This window comes from Mytilus californianus, unplaced genomic scaffold (assembly GCF_021869535.1).
Source record: "Mytilus californianus isolate M0D057914Y unplaced genomic scaffold, xbMytCali1.0.p SCAF_7, whole genome shotgun sequence".
NCBI lineage: Eukaryota > Metazoa > Mollusca > Bivalvia > Mytilida > Mytilidae > Mytilus > Mytilus californianus.
In genome coordinates, this window is record NW_026262723.1 from 113,363,449 (window position 1) to 113,385,698 (window position 22,250).

A 22,250-nucleotide genomic window follows, 5' to 3' on the forward strand; every position below is an offset into this window, starting at 1 on the left:
TAGCGGACATTCCTTTCGATCAGGTGCGGCCACTAGCCCTAGTTCTAAAGGTATTGAGGACAGCATGATACAATCACTGGGAATGTGGAAATCAGATTGTTTTAAACGCTACAGTAGAACATTTAAATCGGATATTAAATCCGCGATCGGTTATGACTTTGTAACATGTCCTACATCCTAGCCTTGTGTCTTTTCTTTTCACGTTGATCTCAATATTGTGGTTAAGGATTTTTATATTGACATTAATTTCTCTCTAGATCAACTTTAATTTTAACAAGACACAAGGCTTCATCAGGCACAACATCTTCAAATTTTGGGGTTACTCAATATGCAACTTGGGCAGGCAACATAACGTTACATATTTCGTTTTGGGCTATGATATTTTATTTTGGCCAAATATAATATCGTTCCCCAAAATTTTCTGAGTAGTTAGGGTGCCTACGTACCTTAACGAGGAATAGTCTCATCTTGATTGCTCAACAGCTCTATTTCACGTCGGTCTATGCCCACAAAGATTTACTCTTATGCGGTACCACGTGGAAAATCAAGTAAGGCTATACCGCTCGGGAACGGCTTGCTAAAGTACTCTGAGACAAGTAGACTGGTAGACGTACACACACGTGTATGCAAATACCCCTATGGTGACGCATTTCTGTCAAAGATATGTGGCTAGCTCAGGCACAGTATTTTAGCGGCACATTATCCTTAATTATCTGAGAACACACTATCATTTTATGTACATACTGTGTGCTTTGTGTCAACTGCAGGTAGCATGTAATTTGTTTTGTTCTTGATTTACAATATGACAGAACTGAGTGAATTACATAATACTAGAGAAAAAATATCCTCAAGCATTCACACAGTGTGCCGCGCACACTGCTCGGATAGTTAAGTATAATGTTGGCGTCAGTTAGTTTACATTCATCGCTTCTTATTCAATGACGCCAAGGAAGTTTTCTGTAACATAACGTGTTGCCCTTAAGCCCAAATATTTGCATAATAAAAATAATTATTTTATCATGTTTTATATTTTTTCAGTACTTCAACAATATCAGACTGGGTATCTGAAATACTTCCTGCTGGACGTTTACAGGCTTTATATCAACAATAACTACTTTTGTAATTATGGTATAGTGTCTGTGATCGTTCTTATAAGAGTGGTCGTTAATAGCTATCCATTATCTGCGGTCAAGGTTTATTTATATTTAGCTGTATATCTCTAATCATTGTTCACGCTAGTAATTCTCTTATCAATTGGTCTATTAAGGTCAACGCATTGAGGTTTTATTAGTTAATTGGCTTTGGTCTGCCGTGTCGGTACTTACTTAGATCATACGCTTGATGTGTATTTTATTATGTTTGAAACATGTTATATAAATTAGAAATTTTTAATTGATGTTTATATTAGTGTTTCATGTTCTGTCCGACTCGGCTTCTGTCAAAAATCCATTATTTATTTAGGTGGACGATACACATTTTATTACTAGATTTATGATGTCTGTGGTCGAGACGGCAATGTTTTCTTAACCGTCTCATGAACTTGGTGCACGTGTTAATTTTCAATCTTTGTCAGGATTATTCAGTCAGTTGCATTAATTAGCTAGTAGCAGTAGCAGTGCAAAAAATTCAAATCAACCCTCCAGCCACCCCAACACCGCCGAATTTTTTTTTTTTTTTTTTTTTTTTTTACGAAGATGTTGTGCCTTTATGGTTCACGTTATGTTACTATTATAAATGTTAAGGCCAGACATTTATGAACATTTTCTGAGTAGTTAGGGTGCCTACGTACCTTAACGAGGAATAGTCTCATCTTGATTGCTCAACAGCTCTATTTCACGTCGGTCTATGCCCACAAAGATTTACTCTTATGCGGTACCACGTGGAAAATCAAGTAAGGCTATACCGCTCGGGAACGGCTTGCTAAAGTACTCTGAGACAAGTAGACTGGTAGACGTACACACACGTGTATGCAAATACCCCTATGGTGACGCATTTCTGTCAAAGATATGTGGCTAGCTCAGGCACAGTATTTTAGCGGCACATTATCCTTAATTATCTGAGAACACACTATCATTTTATGTACATACTGTGTGCTTTGTGTCAACTGCAGGTAGCATGTAATTTGTTTTGTTCTTGATTTACAATATGACAGAACTGAGTGAATTACATAATACTAGAGAAAAAATATCCTCAAGCATTCACACAGTGTGCCGCGCACACTGCTCGGATAGTTAAGTATAATGTTGGCGTCAGTTAGTTTACATTCATCGCTTCTTATTCAATGACGCCAAGGAAGTTTTCTGTAACATAACGTGTTGCCCTTAAGCCCAAATATTTGCATAATAAAAATAATTATTTTATCATGTTTTATATTTTTTCAGTACTTCAACAATATCAGACTGGGTATCTGAAATACTTCCTGCTGGACGTTTACAGGCTTTATATCAACAATAACTACTTTTGTAATTATGGTATAGTGTCTGTGATCGTTCTTATAAGAGTGGTCGTTAATAGCTATCCATTATCTGCGGTCAAGGTTTATTTATATTTAGCTGTATATCTCTAATCATTGTTCACGCTAGTAATTCTCTTATCAATTGGTCTATTAAGGTCAACGCATTGAGGTTTTATTAGTTAATTGGCTTTGGTCTGCCGTGTCGGTACTTACTTAGATCATACGCTTGATGTGTATTTTATTATGTTTGAAACATGTTATATAAAATATAATTTTTATATAGCGGATGTGGTCGAGTGGTCTATACCGCTGGACATGAGGCTAAGCGATTAGTGCTGTACTGTATCAAAGGTTTGAGTACAAAAAAATATGTCAGCATAAAAATCGAATTCTAACACTGTTGGCTTTGATTTTCATATATTCATATTATACAAATATAGCCTTTGTATTAGGATATATTGACCTGAAAGAAGTATATTGACTGAGGACGATGGTCGATATACTTCTTTGGGTCGATGTATCCTGTATATACCTCATACAAAGGTTATAATTGTTATATTATTAATTTCCGACCTTATTAGTATCAAAATCGTCGTTGTATTGTGTTTTCTTTTTTGATCATTTTATATTGATGGAATTTTATGGATTTCATATTCATGATATTGTCTCTTTGACAATAACAACATATTAGTTATTATTTCAATTATCTTTTAATGTTTGGTGTGTACATCTTAGAAGATTTTATTTTCAAATAATCGATCATAAATATACACTTTTTAAAACTTTCAACAATTTCATGAAATTCATTAGATAACGTCACACAGTATATCGGTTTTTAGATATTCTAAAAATAACCGTGCAATATCACTTTTCTATCCGCCGTTTTCAATTTGAATCTTCAAATAAACGGATCACCAGATGTAACAAAATGGATCACCAGATGTAACAAAATGGATCTTATAATAATTTATTACCAAAAAGAAAACAATAAACTTGCGGAAAAGATGGTATACCGCAAACATGAGGTGCAAAAATTTGAATACCATATCCGGATTTCGACAATTAATGTCTCTTCAGTGATATTAGGAATCGAAACGGTATTTGGAAGGCCATATAATTTACCTCAATTTAGGATAGACTCTTGAATTTTGAAAGAGTCGAAATAGGATGAACGGATCATATAAACCCGAAGGCAAATATAATACAAGCCCAAACGAAAAATATAAACAAGTCTAAATTGAAAACAACGTTCAAACCTATGATTGCGTTGGATAAAAACCGCAATTTTTATACGTGTGCATGCAAAACAAATTTCTTGGTAGAGGGGTCTAAATACAGCACAAACAACATTTTCCAAAAGACCAAAAAAGTGAAAAAGTATATTTTAACAAAACGCATTTGACTAACAGGTCGAACAACAAATGTTCTTAAACCCTGCTGACTGCCATTGGCGATTGCCAAATAAACAGATCACCGATGTAATAAATGGATCTTAATTATAAATTTAATACTAAACAGAAAACAAGAAACTTGCGGAAAAGATGATATACCGCAGACAAAAGGTGCAAAGGTTTTTGTACACCATATCCGGATTTCGACAACTAATGTCTCTTCAGTGATGTTAGGAATCGAATCGGTATTTGGAAAGCCATACAATTTACCTCAATTTAGGATAGACTCTTGAATTGCTACATATATATATATATATATATATATATATATATATATATAGTGAAAAAGTATATTTTAACAAAACGCATTTGACTAGCAGGTCGAACAACTGATGTACTTAAACCCTGCTGACTGCCATTGGCGATTGCCAAATAAACGGATCACAAGATGTAATAAAATAGATCTTATTATTAATTTATTACCAAACAGAAAACAATGAACTTGCGGAGAAGATGGTATACCGCAAACATGAGGTGCTAAAATTTGTACACCATATCCGGATTTCGACAATTAATGTCTCTTCAGTGATGTTAGGAATCGAAACGGTATTTGGAAGGCCATATAATTTACCTCAATTTAGGATAGACTCCTAAATTTTGAAAGAGTCAAAATAGGATGAACGGATCATATAAACCCGAAGGCAAATATAATACAAGCCCAAACGAAAAAATATAAACAAGTCTAAATTGAAAACAACGTTCAAACCTATGATTGCGTTGGATAAAAACCGCAATTTTTATACGTGTGCATGCAAAACAAATTTCTTGGTAGAGGGGTCTAAATACAGCACAAACAACATTTTCAAAAAGACCAAATGAGTGAAAAAGTATATTTTAACAAAACGCATTTGACTAGCAGGTCGAACAACTGATGTACTTAAACCCTGCTGACTGCCATTGGCGATTGCCAAATAAACGGATCACAAGATGTAACAAAATAGATCTTATTATTAATTTATTACCAAACAGAAAACAATAAACTTGCGGAGAAGATGGTATACCGCAAACATGAGGTGCAAACATTTGTACACCATATCCGGATTTCGACAATTAATGTCTCTTCAGTGATGTTAGGAATCGAAACGGTATTTGGAAGGCCATATAATTTACCTCAATTTGGGATTGACTCTTGAATTTTGAAGAGTCGAAATAGGATGAACGGATCATATAAACCCGAAGGCAAATATAATACAAGCCCAAACGAAAAAATATAAACAAGTCTAAATTGAAAACAACGTTCAAACCTATGATTGCGTTGGATAAAAACCGCAATTTTTATACGTGTGCATATATATATATATATATATAAAGTCTAAATTGAAAACAACGTTCAAACCTATGATTGCGTTGGATAAAAACCGCAATTTTTATACGTGTGCATGCAAAACAAATTTCTTGGTAGAGGGGTCTAAATACAGCACAAACAACAATTTCCAAAAGACCAAAAAAAAGTGAAAAAGTCTATTTTAACAAAACGCATTTGACTAACAGGTCGAACAACTGATGTTCTTAAACCCTGCTGACTGCCATTGGCGATTGCCAAATAAATTGATCACCAGATCTAACAAAATGGATCTTAATATTAATTAAATACCAAACAGAAAACAATAAACTTGTGGAAAAGATGGTATACCACAACTATGAGGTGCAAAAATTTGTACACCATATCCGGATTTCGACAATAAATGTCTCTTCAGTGATGTTAGGGATCGAAACGGTATTTGGAAGGCCATATGATTTACCTCAATTTAGGATAGACTCTTGAATTTTAAAGAGTCGAAATAGGATGAACGGATCATATAAACCCGAAGGAAAATATAATACAAGCCCAAACGAAAAAATATAAAAAGTCTAAATTGAAAACAACGTTCAAACCTATGATTGCGTTGGATAAAAACCGCAATTTTTATACGTGTGCATGCAAAACAAATTTCTTGGTAGAGGGGTCTAAATACAGCACAACAACATTTTCCAAAAGACCAAAAAGTGAAAAAGTATATTTTAACAAAACGCATTTGACTAACAGGTAGAACAACTGATTTTCTTAAACCCTGCTGACTGCCATTGGCGATTGCCAAATAAATTGATCACCAGATCTAACAAAATGGATCTTAATATTAATTAAATACCAAACAGAAAACAATAAACTTGTGGAAAAGATGGTATACCACAACTATGAGGTGCAAAAATTTGTACACCATATCCGGATTTCGACAATAAATGTCTCTTCAGTGATGTTAGGGATCGAAACGGTATTTGGAAGGCCATATGATTTACCTCAATTTAGGATAGACTCTTGAATTTTAAAGAGTCGAAATAGGATGAACGGATCATATCTACTCAAATTCCAACTGTAAAACGGAGAACTCAATTTATATATTAACATGTGACACATGTGGCATTCAGTATGTGGGAGAAACAATGGACAAATTTAATATTCGGCTCAATAACCATCGTTCATGGTACAAAACCAACAAAAACTGTCCTCTCACAAGACATCTTCGTTCAACGAAACATTCTTTTGATAATGTTACCTTCCAAATCATAGAAGTCAACACCGAGTGGGACACCACGGCGAGAAGGAGAAGAGAAAATTTTTGGATCCACCAACTCCACACTTTAGAACCTGATGGTCTTAACGAAAAAGATGAGAAAAGATACAGGAAAGATAAAGAATAATTTAGTACACAGCATCGTCATTTTTATCCGCTAATATTGGCCAATGGACGTTGCTAACTTCAACTACCAATTTTGTAAAAATCTTGAACTTCATCCAAATTATGTATTATTTTCAAGGCAGCTAAATTCAAGTGCAACATATACATTGAGCTGCAAAAGTTTCTTATCATCTACATCCGATTTCACCTGGATAGATGCACGCTTGATAAAGCTAGTTAGTCTAGCGAAATATTGCGTTTATTTTCATCATTTTGTAAATATTTTAAACATTCTTATATTTACATACTAAATAGTGTGTTAAAATTACATTGTAAGGCAATCTATATATATATAAATATATATATGTAGTTTCAAACTATAAACGTACAGAATATACATAAAAGAAGCCAAAATATGCATGTTGTGCTTTAATTAATTACGATTTATCGAAATTTTATCCACATGAACTGATAATATTGTTTAAAAATTACACATTATTTTCGATTAAAAGATAATAATCATCCGTAGCAGGTCAACCGTGTTTACTGTCTGAGTAATTAAAGTATGAGTTGTGTAGCAAAAACATGTACAAAAACGATTTTGCAGAGTAACGCTGTCATAACGTTAAGGCGAAGCATACGTTATTGCACGTCTCTAGGATAAAAAAAAAACGTGCGTCATTAATTATGCGAGTTATTTCCCCTACTCCAAGAATAATTGGCACATGAAAGAGAAATGACTTCCTGTGGTCTATGATGAATCCAAACAAGTATTCCTGTGCTATCTCAAAACCTCAATGAAACTATCAGAATGACTCCAATCAGAAATCTGAGGATCCTATTGTGAGTTAGTCTGACTCTATTACTACTGTTCGGCTTTAGACACGCAGGAGCAAGTACACAATACGAGTTGAGTTTACTTCAACGAAAAGTAAAAACGCCTAACAACAAAATTATCATATTACAAGATTATAAACAAATAAACCAGTGACAATTCTGCTTCTATTCGTATCAAATTCATTAAAATCAAACCAGAACTGACCCCACACTATTTAAAAAAAAATCATAGTTTCGAATGAAATTCACATTTCAGCTTTAAATTTTAGGTAACGAATAATTATATTGCATGTGAATTTATGTGTTGAACTAGAAAGACGTTGGCATGTCCGTTTTTTATGCAATTGAAAATGTTCGGACAAGATTTATATTTATGTAAAAAGTATAATTGATAGAAAGGGGTAATCGACCACTTGTGCATCATTTATAAGTCAAAGAACAAAGCCAACAGCAAAAAAAAAACCATCAGATTCCGTCCACAAAACATTACACAAAAACCTAAAATTGCGCACTATAACATTCATCTCAAGATAAGTTAAATTTATGTGATCCAAATCTTAGCTTTCAAGGTGTAGAAAATAAAACGGTGTCTTTTATTCTGTCCGCAAATTTTTTTTTGGAAAGTTAAACATGTTAAATTCTAAATTTAGAATCATGGTTAAAACTGAAACTTCACATGTTTGATAAAAAAAAAACATGCCATTTTTTTCTTTATCAAATTCCAATTTCGAAAGGATAGCAAATGTAATAAATGGATCTTAATTATAAATTATATATATATATATATATATGTATATAATTTCAATTTAGACTTGTTTTTATATATATAAATATAATAAGTACATAATTTATGAAAAATAAGAGAGCCTATCTTTTTATTTTTTTATGATTTCCTTATGGCCTGTCCTGCCTTTTTATTTCAGCCCCCCCTACAAATCAAACGGTCGTTCCCTACTCTAGGTGCTGGCCAGAATTATTTTTTTACCAAAATCAGAATCAAAATATTTTTTTCTAAAAAATATAAGCCCCCCCACCCTACCAGAAAATGCTCCGTGACTGACGACGACATACAAAATAAAAAGAATAAAACAGACAGTACGCGTATCAATCAATAAAAAATGCACTTGTAATCAACGCGAGATAATCATGAACACTTAGGCATCCTAACTTGAAATTAGTGATCCCGCTTCGTGTCATACGGCAAAGTAGGTGATACGTTCGTGATTCGCACGTGATTCGTGATCTCACCGGTTACCTCGGTTAGATCATAAGTATATACTTTTTGAGACAGAATTTTCTTATAATTTGCCAAAATGAAGAATTTACTATGCTTTTTTCAAAAATATAATAAAAAGTATGGGTCACCGTGCTATTTTTCAAGCTATGAGTCGTTGAAAATTGCCTAAATTTGGTTAGATTGTTCATGAAAAAACACATTTGTGTGCATAAAAAAAATTCTATGAGATAGAATTTTGAAATAAATTGTGAGAAGATAGGTTTTATTATATGTTTTAAGAAAATAAAAAGAAAAAATGGTGTCACCGAACTTGTTTTCTTGCTACAAGTAAAAATTGAAAATTTCCCTATTAGTCCAGTATAATTTTTTTACTAAAGGAGTTATCTCCCCTTAAATGACTCTTTTGAAAAAATGAATTCGTAAACAAGAAAAAATAATATTTATTTAAATATTTTGTATAAAACAATAAATCACCAAGTTTTTATTATATAAATAAACAGTCTAACCATTTAATTGCTAATCTGTCTCCAAATTTGCAGACTTGGGCAAATAACTAGACCAATTTTGAACTGCGATTGTACAATTCAAGATGGCGGTATACCATAAATCTACCTTACATTCATTTAATTTCCTTGTGAACAGCACCAACGCAAATGTCCATTTTGTTCTCCGGAGTTGTTCAAAATACAACTGACGTTGCAATTTCAATTGTGACGTCAATCACGTGCAGGCCATATTCTATTGCAATTTAGGTTGGTTCCCTCCGTAAAATATCAAGTATGCCTTCGGAATATACAAGTATTGCCAAGAATTTCAATAACGGCCGGGTACCAGTCTAATTGCAATTAGAACATGGCTTTGTTTCAAAAGCGAAAGAAGAACGTTATATTAGAATGCTTTATAATAGTAATACCCTTCAACTTGTCTAGGGTTGAACTGTTATAATCTGTTCTAGGGGACAACTTCTCAGAAACAGATATAGGGTGACACTGTATGGATTTGTTCGAGTGAAGAACCTTCGAGATCTAATCTATGGTAAAACTATTCAAAATGGTTCTAGCGGTCTAACTTTCAGATTCAGTTCTAGGGAACAACTTCTCAGAAACAGATATAGGGTGACACTGTATGGATTTGTTCGAGTGAAGAACCTTCGAGATCTAATCTATGGTAAAACTATTCAAAATGGTTCTAGCGGTCTAACTTTCAGATTCAGTTCTAGGGAACAACTTCTCAGAAATAGATATAGGGTGACACTGTATGAATTTATTCAAGTGGAGAACCTTCGGGATCTAATATATTGTAGAACTATTCAAAATTTGTATGGTGGTCTTACTTTCAGAATCAGTTCTAGGGAAGAACTGTCAAATCTTCGACGGCTTCGGTGGTCTCGTGGTAGCGTGTTCGCCTCGAGTAGGTTCGAATCCGGCTAAGTCAAACCAAAGACTTTGAAATTGGTATTTGCTGCTTCTCCGCTAAGCACGCGGCAATAAGGAGTAAGAGCAAAGACTGGTCGGCTCTGAGTCAGAATAATGTGTCCGGGTAAGGTGACATGTCTTCCTTCGGACTGTTACCTTGTGAACAGGCACGTTAAAAATCCGGCTCAGCGTGTCGGTCTAGTACACAGCAGGGTAAATATTCATATTACATTAACATGTTCTCGTCCTGAATATGCATATTAATTTGCCGCTGGACATTAAGCAGCCATCCATCATCATCATCATCATCATCATCATCATCATCATCATCATCAAATCTTCGAGGGTAGAAGAGTTTGTCAGAAACCATTCTTAACGTGCCAGGGAAACTGTTCTACGGACATTTCTAGAACAAAGAATAAAGATTTTAACAGAGGCTAGAACTGGTGACGAACATAATTACTAATTCAAGAAGTCTCGAGTGAATCGTAATTTAACAGAAACAGTAGCAAATAACAGTAACAACAAACTTCTCCTCATTTTCCATATTTCTTCGGTTTTAAGTTATCTCCGTTAAATCGGCACTTCCGGTCGGCCAGTGATCTCCTTTATATGTCACTCACGGTGACCATTACATACAGGATTGACTGTATATTGATTGACTACTGTTTGCTTTGCGCCGCCTCAGCACTAAAGGTTAGACCGCGGCGATTTGACTGTATATATATTGTTGTTAAAAACTTAAAATAAGGCCATAAAAGTTATAACTAACCCGTGTCCAACGATCTGTAAATGTCCAGCACTGTAACATACAACTTTATAAGTCTGCATCTTGATTAAAATCTCCCCTTTCTTATAAGGTCAGATTTTCCTGGTCCGGAGGGGGATTTTTAATGCAGGTTTGACTATATACTTTTTTTCGTGGTAAAAACGTTAAATATGACCATAAAAGATATAACTAACCCGTGTCCAACGATCTGTAAATTTCCAGCACTGTAACATACAACTTTATAAGTCTGCATCTTGTTATGATTTATAAACTAATAGTCACCACGTTACAAAATCCAACTTAAACTGCAGAACTGCCAGGTTGTCTTACAGATAACACTGTCAAACTTTATATAGACGATTCAGTCTCATTTAATTCATATAATAGATTTACTTATAATGAATTCACGTATTAAACTGCTTTATGTTATAAGTCATAAAAAGATCCTTTAATGCATCAATATTAAATAAAATAAAGTTATAACTCATTTTAGTTGCCGTAAACGCGTACCTGTAAAGCTAACATTATATAATATTATGTGTCAGCTATAGGAACAGTCTAGAAAGACTAAGCACATAGCACGCTAGTCACATTATTACTTTGTTTTTAAGTTGTTACAAGTTTCATGGATTTCGTTAATTTCAAGGATTTTGAGTGCCTAAAATAAAGTCAGACGTGGCTTATCTCGTAATCACAACCCGTTTGTCAGTTTTAATTTGTATTAATTTCAATTTTCGATAGGAGGTCTGTAGTGAAACCAGACAACGCCGTACTACAGTCAAAAGTACTGTTCTGCTGCGGAAAACCTTAAGTATTGAAAAGACATCGAACAATACAAAGACAACATCGATTAACCTCAAGAACATATATGTACAAAGTAAATATTGAATACTTTCCCCAATTCAGGAAGCTGTAATTCAGTGGTTGCCGTTGGTTGCTGTGTGTCAAAATTAGCTTTTGTCATAAATCAGGGCGTTGGATTTCTTGTTTGAATTATGTCACAAGATTTTTCATTTAAAACCCATTAGTGTATTGTATCCTCCTCCCCCCCCCCCCCCCCCCTAATGATTTAATTTAAAAAACTATTTTTTCACTTCACTTTTGAAACAAGTTTTTTTTCTCAAGAAATCCCCCTCCCCGAATCACACCACACACACAAGAAACTTTAATTGAAGTTCATTAACTGGCGATGATATTGGATATTTGAAATTGATTTAGTATGAAAATATGTTTAACGCCAATAAAACGTTAAACGTCGTTTATTTAATCAAATAAGTGTTAATAGAATATTTTCATGATACCGATTTTTGACTCCCGAGTTAATCATTTTTCGACGGGTTGTCTACTCTTTGATACCGAGGACATTCTGGAACTCGGTAAGAACAACTATAAAAGAAGTAAAATCAAGCTTATAATCATTGCAATTTGGGGGAAAAGTTAACTGTTTTTCAATGATTTTTTCGTATATAGAAAGCATAGAACAGTTAAGTTTGTCCCCAAATTGCACCGCTCGTAAGTTTGGGTTTACTTCTTTTGGGTGCTCTTACTCGACAGAGTACCAGGATTACTTCTTTTAGGTGCTCTTACTTGACAGAGTACCAGGATTACTTCTTTTAGGTGCTCTTACTTGACAGAATACCAGGATGTACTACCATAATGTAGGTAACCTGTCGAAAAATTACAACATAGGTGATACGAAAATAGTAAATTAAATCTGCTTTTGTTTAGACTGGAATGGTATGTGCACGTGTAAATCACATAATTAGTGCAAGTAACTCAAACCACATGAATACACATTTCAAGTTTTTTTTTTTAATTTCAATTAATGATTTAAATACCACAAATAAAGTGCAATTTGAATCGCTTATTTGTACCCAAAGAATCAATTTAATTCAAATCTATTTTCAAATTTTGTATGCAACTTAATAATAAAGGACACGAATTGAGCCAATAAATTGTCAACAGCATTATATATATCAAACATATTAGTGCTTCTTATAATTTAGAAAATATAATAAATTATGTTTTATACATTAGATGACACAACAGTACAATGAAATGGTAAGAAATGTTTCCTGATTGTGAGTATGAATGTAAATCATGTAATATTTTAGCGAGGAATTATCTTTTTGTTTATTTCCATTTCAAATCAATAAATTCATTATTTGGGTTACAAATAAATTTTATTTTACAGCCAATGTTTTAGTCCAGTCCTTTACATCAAATACTACTTCATTATGTCAGGGAAATGTTCAAATACAAAAATATATTCAAAAGTTAAACTAAATTCTTTTTTTTTAGAATTTTATCAGAATATTGGAAATTACTATTCTCACCAACAGCGGATCCAGTAACCAATGTTACTGCACCAGTAAACTTCATCTAATTTTGATTTTTTTTTTTGTTTGTTTCAAAATTCCACTTTTAGTCAGTTTTAATCACAAATTCTTTCAAGCTGATAAATGTGCTTCGGGGCATTTGTAACTCATTTATAGAAACTCTTTGTTTTGAACTGTTAGTAGGCCTAAACAATAGGATTATCCCTTACTAAGAACATGATTTCATTCATTCTTCACAATTAAGAAACACCAAATCCTACAATTTCATTGGTCGAGAGCACTTTGCTATATTCTAATTATTTTAAGTACTTAACAATTGTTTCGAAAAGATTAATGCTTAATATTTTATAATTAAATGTGTTGTTCTTATTTACAATGATTAAAAGGACAAATAATTTTGCTTTTGTTTTATTTCTTTTCCGACAAAGTTATTTGCAATAGGTGCACGACTCTGATGTGCGCTAACTAATATTAAGTTGGAGTGTGGTCAGCTTATGTAGGAGATATCAAGACAAAAGGAATAGATATATTTATAAGTTTTTTAAAGAATTTAGATGCGTGTATATACAAATGGTTTCACTAAAAAAATATGAGTAAATTCTGAAAAACTATAAAACATGATGTTTGCTTCCACTTTAGATTACTCTTTACGAATTTCGATTGAATAGGGAAAAAATCATGTGGCGTCCTTGTGGTTTATCAAAACAACTAGTTTTCAACCAGTTTGATAGACAATATGAATAACATAGATATAGGAAGGTGTGGTATGAGTGCCAATGAGACAACTCTCCATCCAAGTAACAATTTGTAAAAGTAAACCAATATAGGTATAGGTACGGCCTTCAACATGGAGCCTTGGCTCACACAGAACAGCAAGCTATAAAGGGCCCCAAACATTACTAGTGTAAAATTATTCAAACGGAAAAACCAACGGTCTAATCTATATATAGCTGTTTACAAAGGCTTCATACGGTACTTATTTTTTGTCATTGTTCGACATTTGTTTTATCTTAAAGTAAAAGAATTTAAAAAAAGCATATATCGAACTCAAGTCAAATGATGTTTCATTTTCAAATATATAAAGGAGACAAATGTTTTTTAAAATCTTCCACAGTTTTTAGCACATTATTTACGAAAAATATCCCGTATGTGTTAATTTAGAGCTAAAGATATAATTTTGTCAAAAAAAAAGATTATGCTTTGTACGAATTGCTTAGAAAATATGCTTTTACCATATGATACGAAAATAACAATTTTTGGAATACAAGATAATGTGAATACTTTATATCTAAATCTATCCAGAGACATATATACACATGTGTATATATGTCTCTGATCTATCCCATGTAAAATATGAAAAAAAAAAAATTTTTTTTTTAAGAACAAGTATGTCAGAAGGAAATCCGATGTGTATTTTATTGACCAAATTCTCTGTTTAAGATATTGTACGAAATAATTTATGAAATAATGACTATGTGGTATGTGCTTTGCTCATTGTTAGAAGGCCGTTCGGTGACTTATAATTAATAAATTTCTGTGGCATTTTGTCTCTTGTGAAGAGTTGTCTCATCGCCAATCATACCACATCTTCCGCCCAAACGGTTCATGTATTATATAAGATTGGTTGCATGAAGTAAAAATTTCTTTTCATATAGAATTCGTTTTTGTCCTGAAAGATATTGCTCGCAACAGCAAACCAAGGATTTTTTATACAAATCCTTGCTCAAACGTGTTATTTATATAATAATAAATTTTGAAAATGAACCATAGCAAACGCAAAAGAAATAAACACTGTGCAAACAGTTCATGTTTTAAATACGTCTGTTTACATGATTATTATTTATTAAATAAGTTTTCAAGAAATATACAAATCCTTGATTCTGAAAAAAAAATTAATAAAATTTAAACAACTTATTCAGTGCGAAATTAAATCAAAATTGATCATTGAAATAATCTGAAACTGAAAAATAATTCATTTATTCGTATCTAACTTTTGGCAATTTTTTAGCGATACAACTGTAAAATACTTGTTCCAAATTAAGATAACAGTGTAATCAGTTATGTAATTTGACACGTGTCTAACGGTTCATTGATTTTCGGCAATATCAAAGAAAAAACGGCACGTGTCTAAACAATGTTAAATTACTGATTTATTTGTGATTATTTTTCTACAAAATTTGAAATTTATGCATTAAATATCGATCTCTACAATAATATGAAAACAAATTACATGTAACAGCACCCCATCTAGTCCTTAGTGGCATATTATAAGTCCTTAGTGCACTAAGGACACCTTAGCAGTGTTTAGACGCACCCTATTCAATACAGTCATCTACTAATTGATCATCTGGGTTTGTTGGATTTTGTTTAGTACGAGCATAATATTTAAGCGAAAGGTGGTCTCTTCTTAATTGTAATGGCATTTCGCCTGACTCAGCTAGTATTGTTTCTAGCGGGGTCGATTTATGAGCCCCTAGTACTATGCGAAGACCTTTAGCTTGTATTGTATCTAGTTTAGATTTTACCGATAGTGAGGCAGAATTAAATGCGTGGCAGCCATAGTCCAGTATCGATCTAAGTAGTGATTTATATAGCATAAGTAGTGAATCAGTACCCATGCCAAAATTGTTTGCTTGAACATACCTGAGTAAGTTTAGTATAGCTTTGGATCTTTCTTGTAAATAGTTTACGTGTTTATTCCAAGTTAACTGTCTATCAAATATGAGACCTGAGACTACTATAACACATTATGTGTTATAGTAGTCTCAGATGAGACCAAGGAATTTGACGTGTTTCTGAAATTTGATTGGTTGGTTATCTAGCATTAGGTTAACGGAATAAATTTTACGATTCCCAAATATAACTCCTACTGTTTTTGTTTTAGAGATTTTAAAACCCCACTTTTTAGACCATGCACTAATGTTATTAAGTGTTTCTTGCATTTTATTAGTAAGATATTTAATATTTCCACCTCTATACCACATGGCACTGTCATCGGCAAATTGTGACATTACTGCGGGTTTTTTAGCCAGACCTACTAAATAAATAATTATTATACCAAAATGTGGTTTATATAAATAGCAAATTATGATGATATACAAATCATTCATTTAACAGAAGAAAAAATTGTGTAATGTCATCTGTTGGAATATATTAAGTATTACACATGGACAGGATGTTCCCCATAAAATTAAGGTATTCCACACCCCAGAGTACACGCAACTGTCAAATAGAAGCTATTGCTTTACCTGTAATCAGCCATACAACTTATCAGTTGACCGACCATGCCACTACAATTTAAAAAGTTTGTTGATAGATGAAAATGAAAAATCATCATTTTGATGAAAAAAAATTGAATTGAAATGGATTTTCTTCATTAAAATTATGAAGTTAATTATTTTAACATAAAAACAAATTGAATAATTCCCAAAGATTAAAAGAAAATTATTATCTACTCCAGGAATAATTAAAAAAAATGTATTTATAATGGGTCCCATCAGAGACATATTATATGTCTCTGGTCCCATCAATGATTTCTATAGAAATCATCGGTCTTATGAGGGTCTCTAAAAACACCGCAAAGGACCTCCTTTGTGTACAAAGGAGCACAAAGGACCACAAAGGAGTTTGATATGAGCACAAAGGACCTGAAATTCATTTCAAAACATAAAAATATTATAATTCATGAAGAAAAATGTAAAAAAAAAATCAATTTCAATAAAAATTGCGATTTTAATAATGTACGATTTTTAGTTATCACCGGTATCGGTTTGGAACCGACTTTATATCCGGGTTAAGTGATAGTTCGTGTATGTGAATTTTTAAATAGTTTAAATATATTAACATAAATGATAAAAATGTCAATTATTATTCTTGATATTTTATTGTTGTAATTTTTCAAGGGTAAAGCATTACCAAAACTTCGAAAATTATATAGGATAGCAATGTGTTGTTGTTGTTTTTTGTTGTCTCATATATCATCACTTTGTTTTCTTACGTATGATAATATTTTTAAGTGAAGTATAAGAATACTTGCATTATAACAAAAAAGTCAAAACTTTATATTTCCAATTATGATTTATTAAGATAAAACAAACATGATAAATAAATACATTTGATTTAACAATAACATTTAAAATTTTGGTTTTGTCCTCACTGCAGCTGTCCTTGGCCGGTGACGTTGACCAGGCTTCTTGGCGAGACGTTTAACCTTCGGTATCGCAAAACCATTTGCCGCTCTTAACATATTGTCACTAAACTTTTTGTCACTGGCAAGCTTTCTGTAAAGCACTTCTTTTTCAATTTGGGAAAGACTGTGCCATTTGGAATGTTGTATTCTATGTTTCTTGAAATTTCCAAAAAGTTCATAATTGCCGTTGCCAATTATACTGCGTCTTAAATCTGTGTGGTGAAGTTGTATCACATTGTAAATTTTATCTAAAAATTCTGGTAATTGATGAGGTTTCCAGTTCAGTGCTACCTTAAACCGGTGGTTCATGGACTCACAGTTATTGTTTGTCCAGAGTCTGTTAGAGTCATATTTGCGATAGGGTTGATTAACATAATTGAACAAGCGGTTTTTAAGTCTTATCTCATAATAATTGGCAAAACACGGAAAGCTGTTACAAAGTTCATTGGGCTTGGTGTCGAAATCTATGGTGTCATCAGCTGTTGCTATGCCATTGTCGTTAAAAATGTCTGCGATCTTTGATTAGATGTTAGAGGCAGCTTGTTTTTTATGTAATCTGTTACATTGTCTTTTATGTGCTTTGTGCAGAGTAATCTGTCCGGCTTTGAAAAAACGCTGTCTAATGCAACTGTCAGACCACCTGCATCGTCGCTACCAAGTTTGACGTCGAAACATTGCACTTCCGTTAGTATCCGAGCTTTGAAGTGTGAAAAGAAAGTGTGGTAAGTCTCCATGGAACCGTCCTAATAGAAAAACACTGGACCAATGAATATTGTCACGAGTTGACCTTGAAATGACCTTTTTGTTTTTATAAACAAAGTTTGTCACAAAAACTGGACCTAAATTGGAAGTTCTGTCAACACCAAGGACTGTACTAGGATCAGCTTGCAAGTGTGTTTTAATGTCAGCTATCTGCTCAGACGTGTAACATATGATGGATGGTGGCTTACTGTTATCCTGTGTATATACAACCTCTTTCACAAAGTCATGATCATTCTATGACGAAAGGGAACGGTATGGCAGTAATTCTAAAGATAGGAAATGGGGTTGAATTTTTTCAATCCGTTTTTCAGAAATTTCAATATATTCTTTGTTTTATCAAATTTTATTCTGCACAAAAACAAAGTATGTACCGAAATTTTCTTACTTGCCGAATCTTAAATTGCTATGACGGAAAGAATCTAAAGGCACCAAGGGGAACGGTATGGCAGTAATTCTAAAAGTAGCAAATGGGGTTGAATTTTGCTATCCGTTTTTCATAAATTTCAATATATACTTTGTTTTATCAAATTTAATTCTGCACAAAAACAAAGTATTTACCGAAATGTTCTTACTTGACGAATCTTAATCAGAACAAAAATGTATACATAGCACAATGAAGAAAGGTCTGTAGAGCTGTCATTTGGTTATTTGTGTCGTTGGGTTGATGGTTACTGACATATATACATCTTCTCAATTCATTTATTTGTATTTTATCAGCCTGATTAATGGATAATCAAAATTTGAAATAAAAATTAGATATTGAAATGAAATTAATTATTTTAACAAATAGTTTCTGAAATTTACTTTCTGCTATGTATGTGTTCATACATAAATGGTTATATATATAATTGAAAAAATCATATATCATTTCGAAAATTTTACCATTCGCAATATCAAAATTTAGACTTTTTGCAATAGCAAGTAGATATTTTGCATATGGTTAACTATTAAAATAATTATACGAAAAGAAATAAATACCGTATAAAGAATCATCTACGCTAAGTAGCTTGTTAATTAGATTTATCATATATTGAGACAATTGATAAAAAAAATAAGAAGGAGTTCAGTTTCCTTAAAGCAATGCTGATGAAAATAAAATATTTAATTTAAAATTTATAAATTGCTTTGAAATTAAACATAATTTTAAACAAACTTGAAGAAAAGTATACCTGTTGAAGTCTAGATAGACTTGACACGTAGTCGTATTGAGAGTGATTCATGTTGAATTTGTATAGCTTTGAATGTTTCAGTGAAGAACTCTCTTATTTTATATTATTTTATTTCTGATAAAATTTTGAGTAAAATGGTTTATATTTCTCATCTTTTTAACTTCAATAGAAGACGTCTTTGATCGACGCTTGTAAGATCTATATTTAGAAAACTTGTATATTTTGCATATGTCTGAAGTTTTTTTTTTGTTTTTTTTTTAATATATTAATACATATAATTGTTTTTTCAGCAATGTTATTGTTTTTAAAGACGGTCTTTGAACGCTGATAATTAACTGTAAAGAATATATTATACATTTATTTCCCGTGCCGGAGGGAGATATGAAGATTTGTTCACCCAAGAATACTCATATTTCACGAGGGCTCTGCCCGAGGGAAATATGATCTTTCGAGGGTGAGCAAATCTTCATATCTCCCGAGGCAAAGGGAAATGAATGTTTTATTCCACTGCCTATGCTTTGTTTACTATCAATACATTAAATATTATTTTGCATACATTTTTTTTTCTTATCCGCTTGTTTTTGTAAGTCAAACTAAACACGACATACCCATTGATAAACAGTACGGATCAAAATTTAATTATAAGTCTTTTTGTTTTATCGTCTGAAATAAATTTGAACATAATAATGATTTTTGCTATAGCTGTTTTAAGAAGAATAAGAAGTTCAAAACGTTGTGTACATTAACCGCGCGTAACCTGGTCGCACGAAGTAATCCCGATATTTCAGAGGGGAATATGATCCTCAGAATGGAATATGAAGATTTGTCCAATGACACGTGGGATAGTCTCAACCAATCAAATATTGATTAAACTATCAATATGTTTAAACAGTGGAATAAAACGCTTTGTTCATCTCAAGCGCAATCAAGTCCTCATTATACAAAACTTATTAATTGTGAAATCTTTACAAACAGTGTTAGCTTAATTTTTTCTCTCCGGTTTAATGTCCAGTCTTTATTTATATGTTCATGTTTTCTCAATACTTTTCAATATATAATTATAGGTATACTAACATCTTATCGAAAATGGCCGTAATCTTATGCATATCCGTACCGGTTATACGGAACACGGTTTCGTAAATCTTCAACTTTATACCGATTTAACTTGAGTATTTAATTTTTAATAAAAATTAATATTTTTTTCGTGAGAAATGCCTTTCCCCCAATTTAATAAACAATTTCAGGTCCTTTGTGCACTTATCATACTCCTTTGTGGTCCTTTGTGCACAAAGGAGGTACTTTGCAGTGTTTTTAGAGACCGGTCTTATGAAATGGTTCTCAAACAGACATGCATAATATAGATCTAAACATTTTTTCTTTTCAGGAAGGAGTTATCACAAATATTTATTTTTGATAAAAAAATTATAAAATTCAACACTCAAATTTGAATAAAAAATGTTTTTGGGTTGTTCTAAAAAATGAATAAGGTTTTTGAATCAAGATGGGAACAAATTCTTTGACCTAAACGAAAGCCCCCCCCCCCCCCTCCCCCCACCCCTCTTTTTTAGCCACACAAACCCAAAAGATGAATTGTGGGGTCCAAAAGAAATACAAGACACCTATTTTAGAAGAACAAATTTGACTGGCAGTTTTGCGAACGGCAAAAATCTAAATGCTGTTTGTCAATACCTTCGACTTATATTCCAAGTGAAAACAATTACTTAAATGTTTAATAAAAATAAATCAAAATTAAACTACATGGGGGATTATTCAGGGTATTCCAACTTAGTTGCACCAAAAGGGTATCTTACTATACCATATATATAATTAATCCTTGATTCTTCAAAATTTAGTTTAGCCATAATAAAAAGGAGTATATAACAGCAATAGAATGTCATAAACAGTGCAGAATAAGTCTGTTCACATTTCAGGCGAAATTTATACTGTTGAGATAGTGTCAAGGCATATTTAAGACTGTCAAGAATATGTCAAGACAGATCGAGGCAAATTTAAGACAGTCAAGAATTGGTCGAGACTAATCCAGACTCTTATCAGATGATACAGGAAGTGTCGAGAAATTTTAAGACAATGTTCATACTGTCAAGACACTTGTCAAGAAAAATCAAGAACCTAATTAGACAAATTCATACTATGTCAAGAATTTTTAAAAATTATTCAGACAAATTAAGAATGTCGAGTAAAAATTCATGCAAATTCAGACAAAAACTGGTCTTTTCAGACTTTTTGACTTTTGTAGTGACACTTACAAGTATTTTGTGTAATGGATTTGCGTGACACCCTCAAGTGTGTTTACAAATATTACATCATTGCTTACAATAATTAAAAATCCTCTGGCTAAATTTGTACATGTTTTGTCGATTTAATACATGTCTTACTCTATTTTACTCTAGAAAATGCAACTAAATTACGTGACTATAGTATAGTAACTTTTCGTCCCATGTTAACTTACTTTTAATGAAAAATCTCTTATTTATAATACATACGGCGTTTATAATTTGATGGCCTTTTTAGAAGGAAGTCAATTATTGTTAGAACCTTAAAATACACGTATTTTATTAAGATACTATAAATTAAAGTAAAGATTGAGACTATGAAAATAGCGCTGGTGTGAAATTAATTTTGGGTAAATTGGCCGTTCTCTGTTCGATCTCCGGCTAGCTCTAGCCTTAAACTCAGACTAAGACAAAGACTTAGACAATGGTCCTCTAAGCACTCGACATTTAGGAATATGTGCAAACAAAGACGGGTCAGCTCAGAGTCAGAATACGTATAGGGTGGCATGATTTCTTCAACCTTGTGAATTCATGTACATTTATTTCATGCTAATAAACCGATCGAGCCTGTCGGTCTGCTACAAAGCAGGATTCAGATCCATATCACATTAACATGTTCTCGTCCTCAAAATATGCATGAAATATTGGCAACCGACTTTTGACTCCGTACGTGATT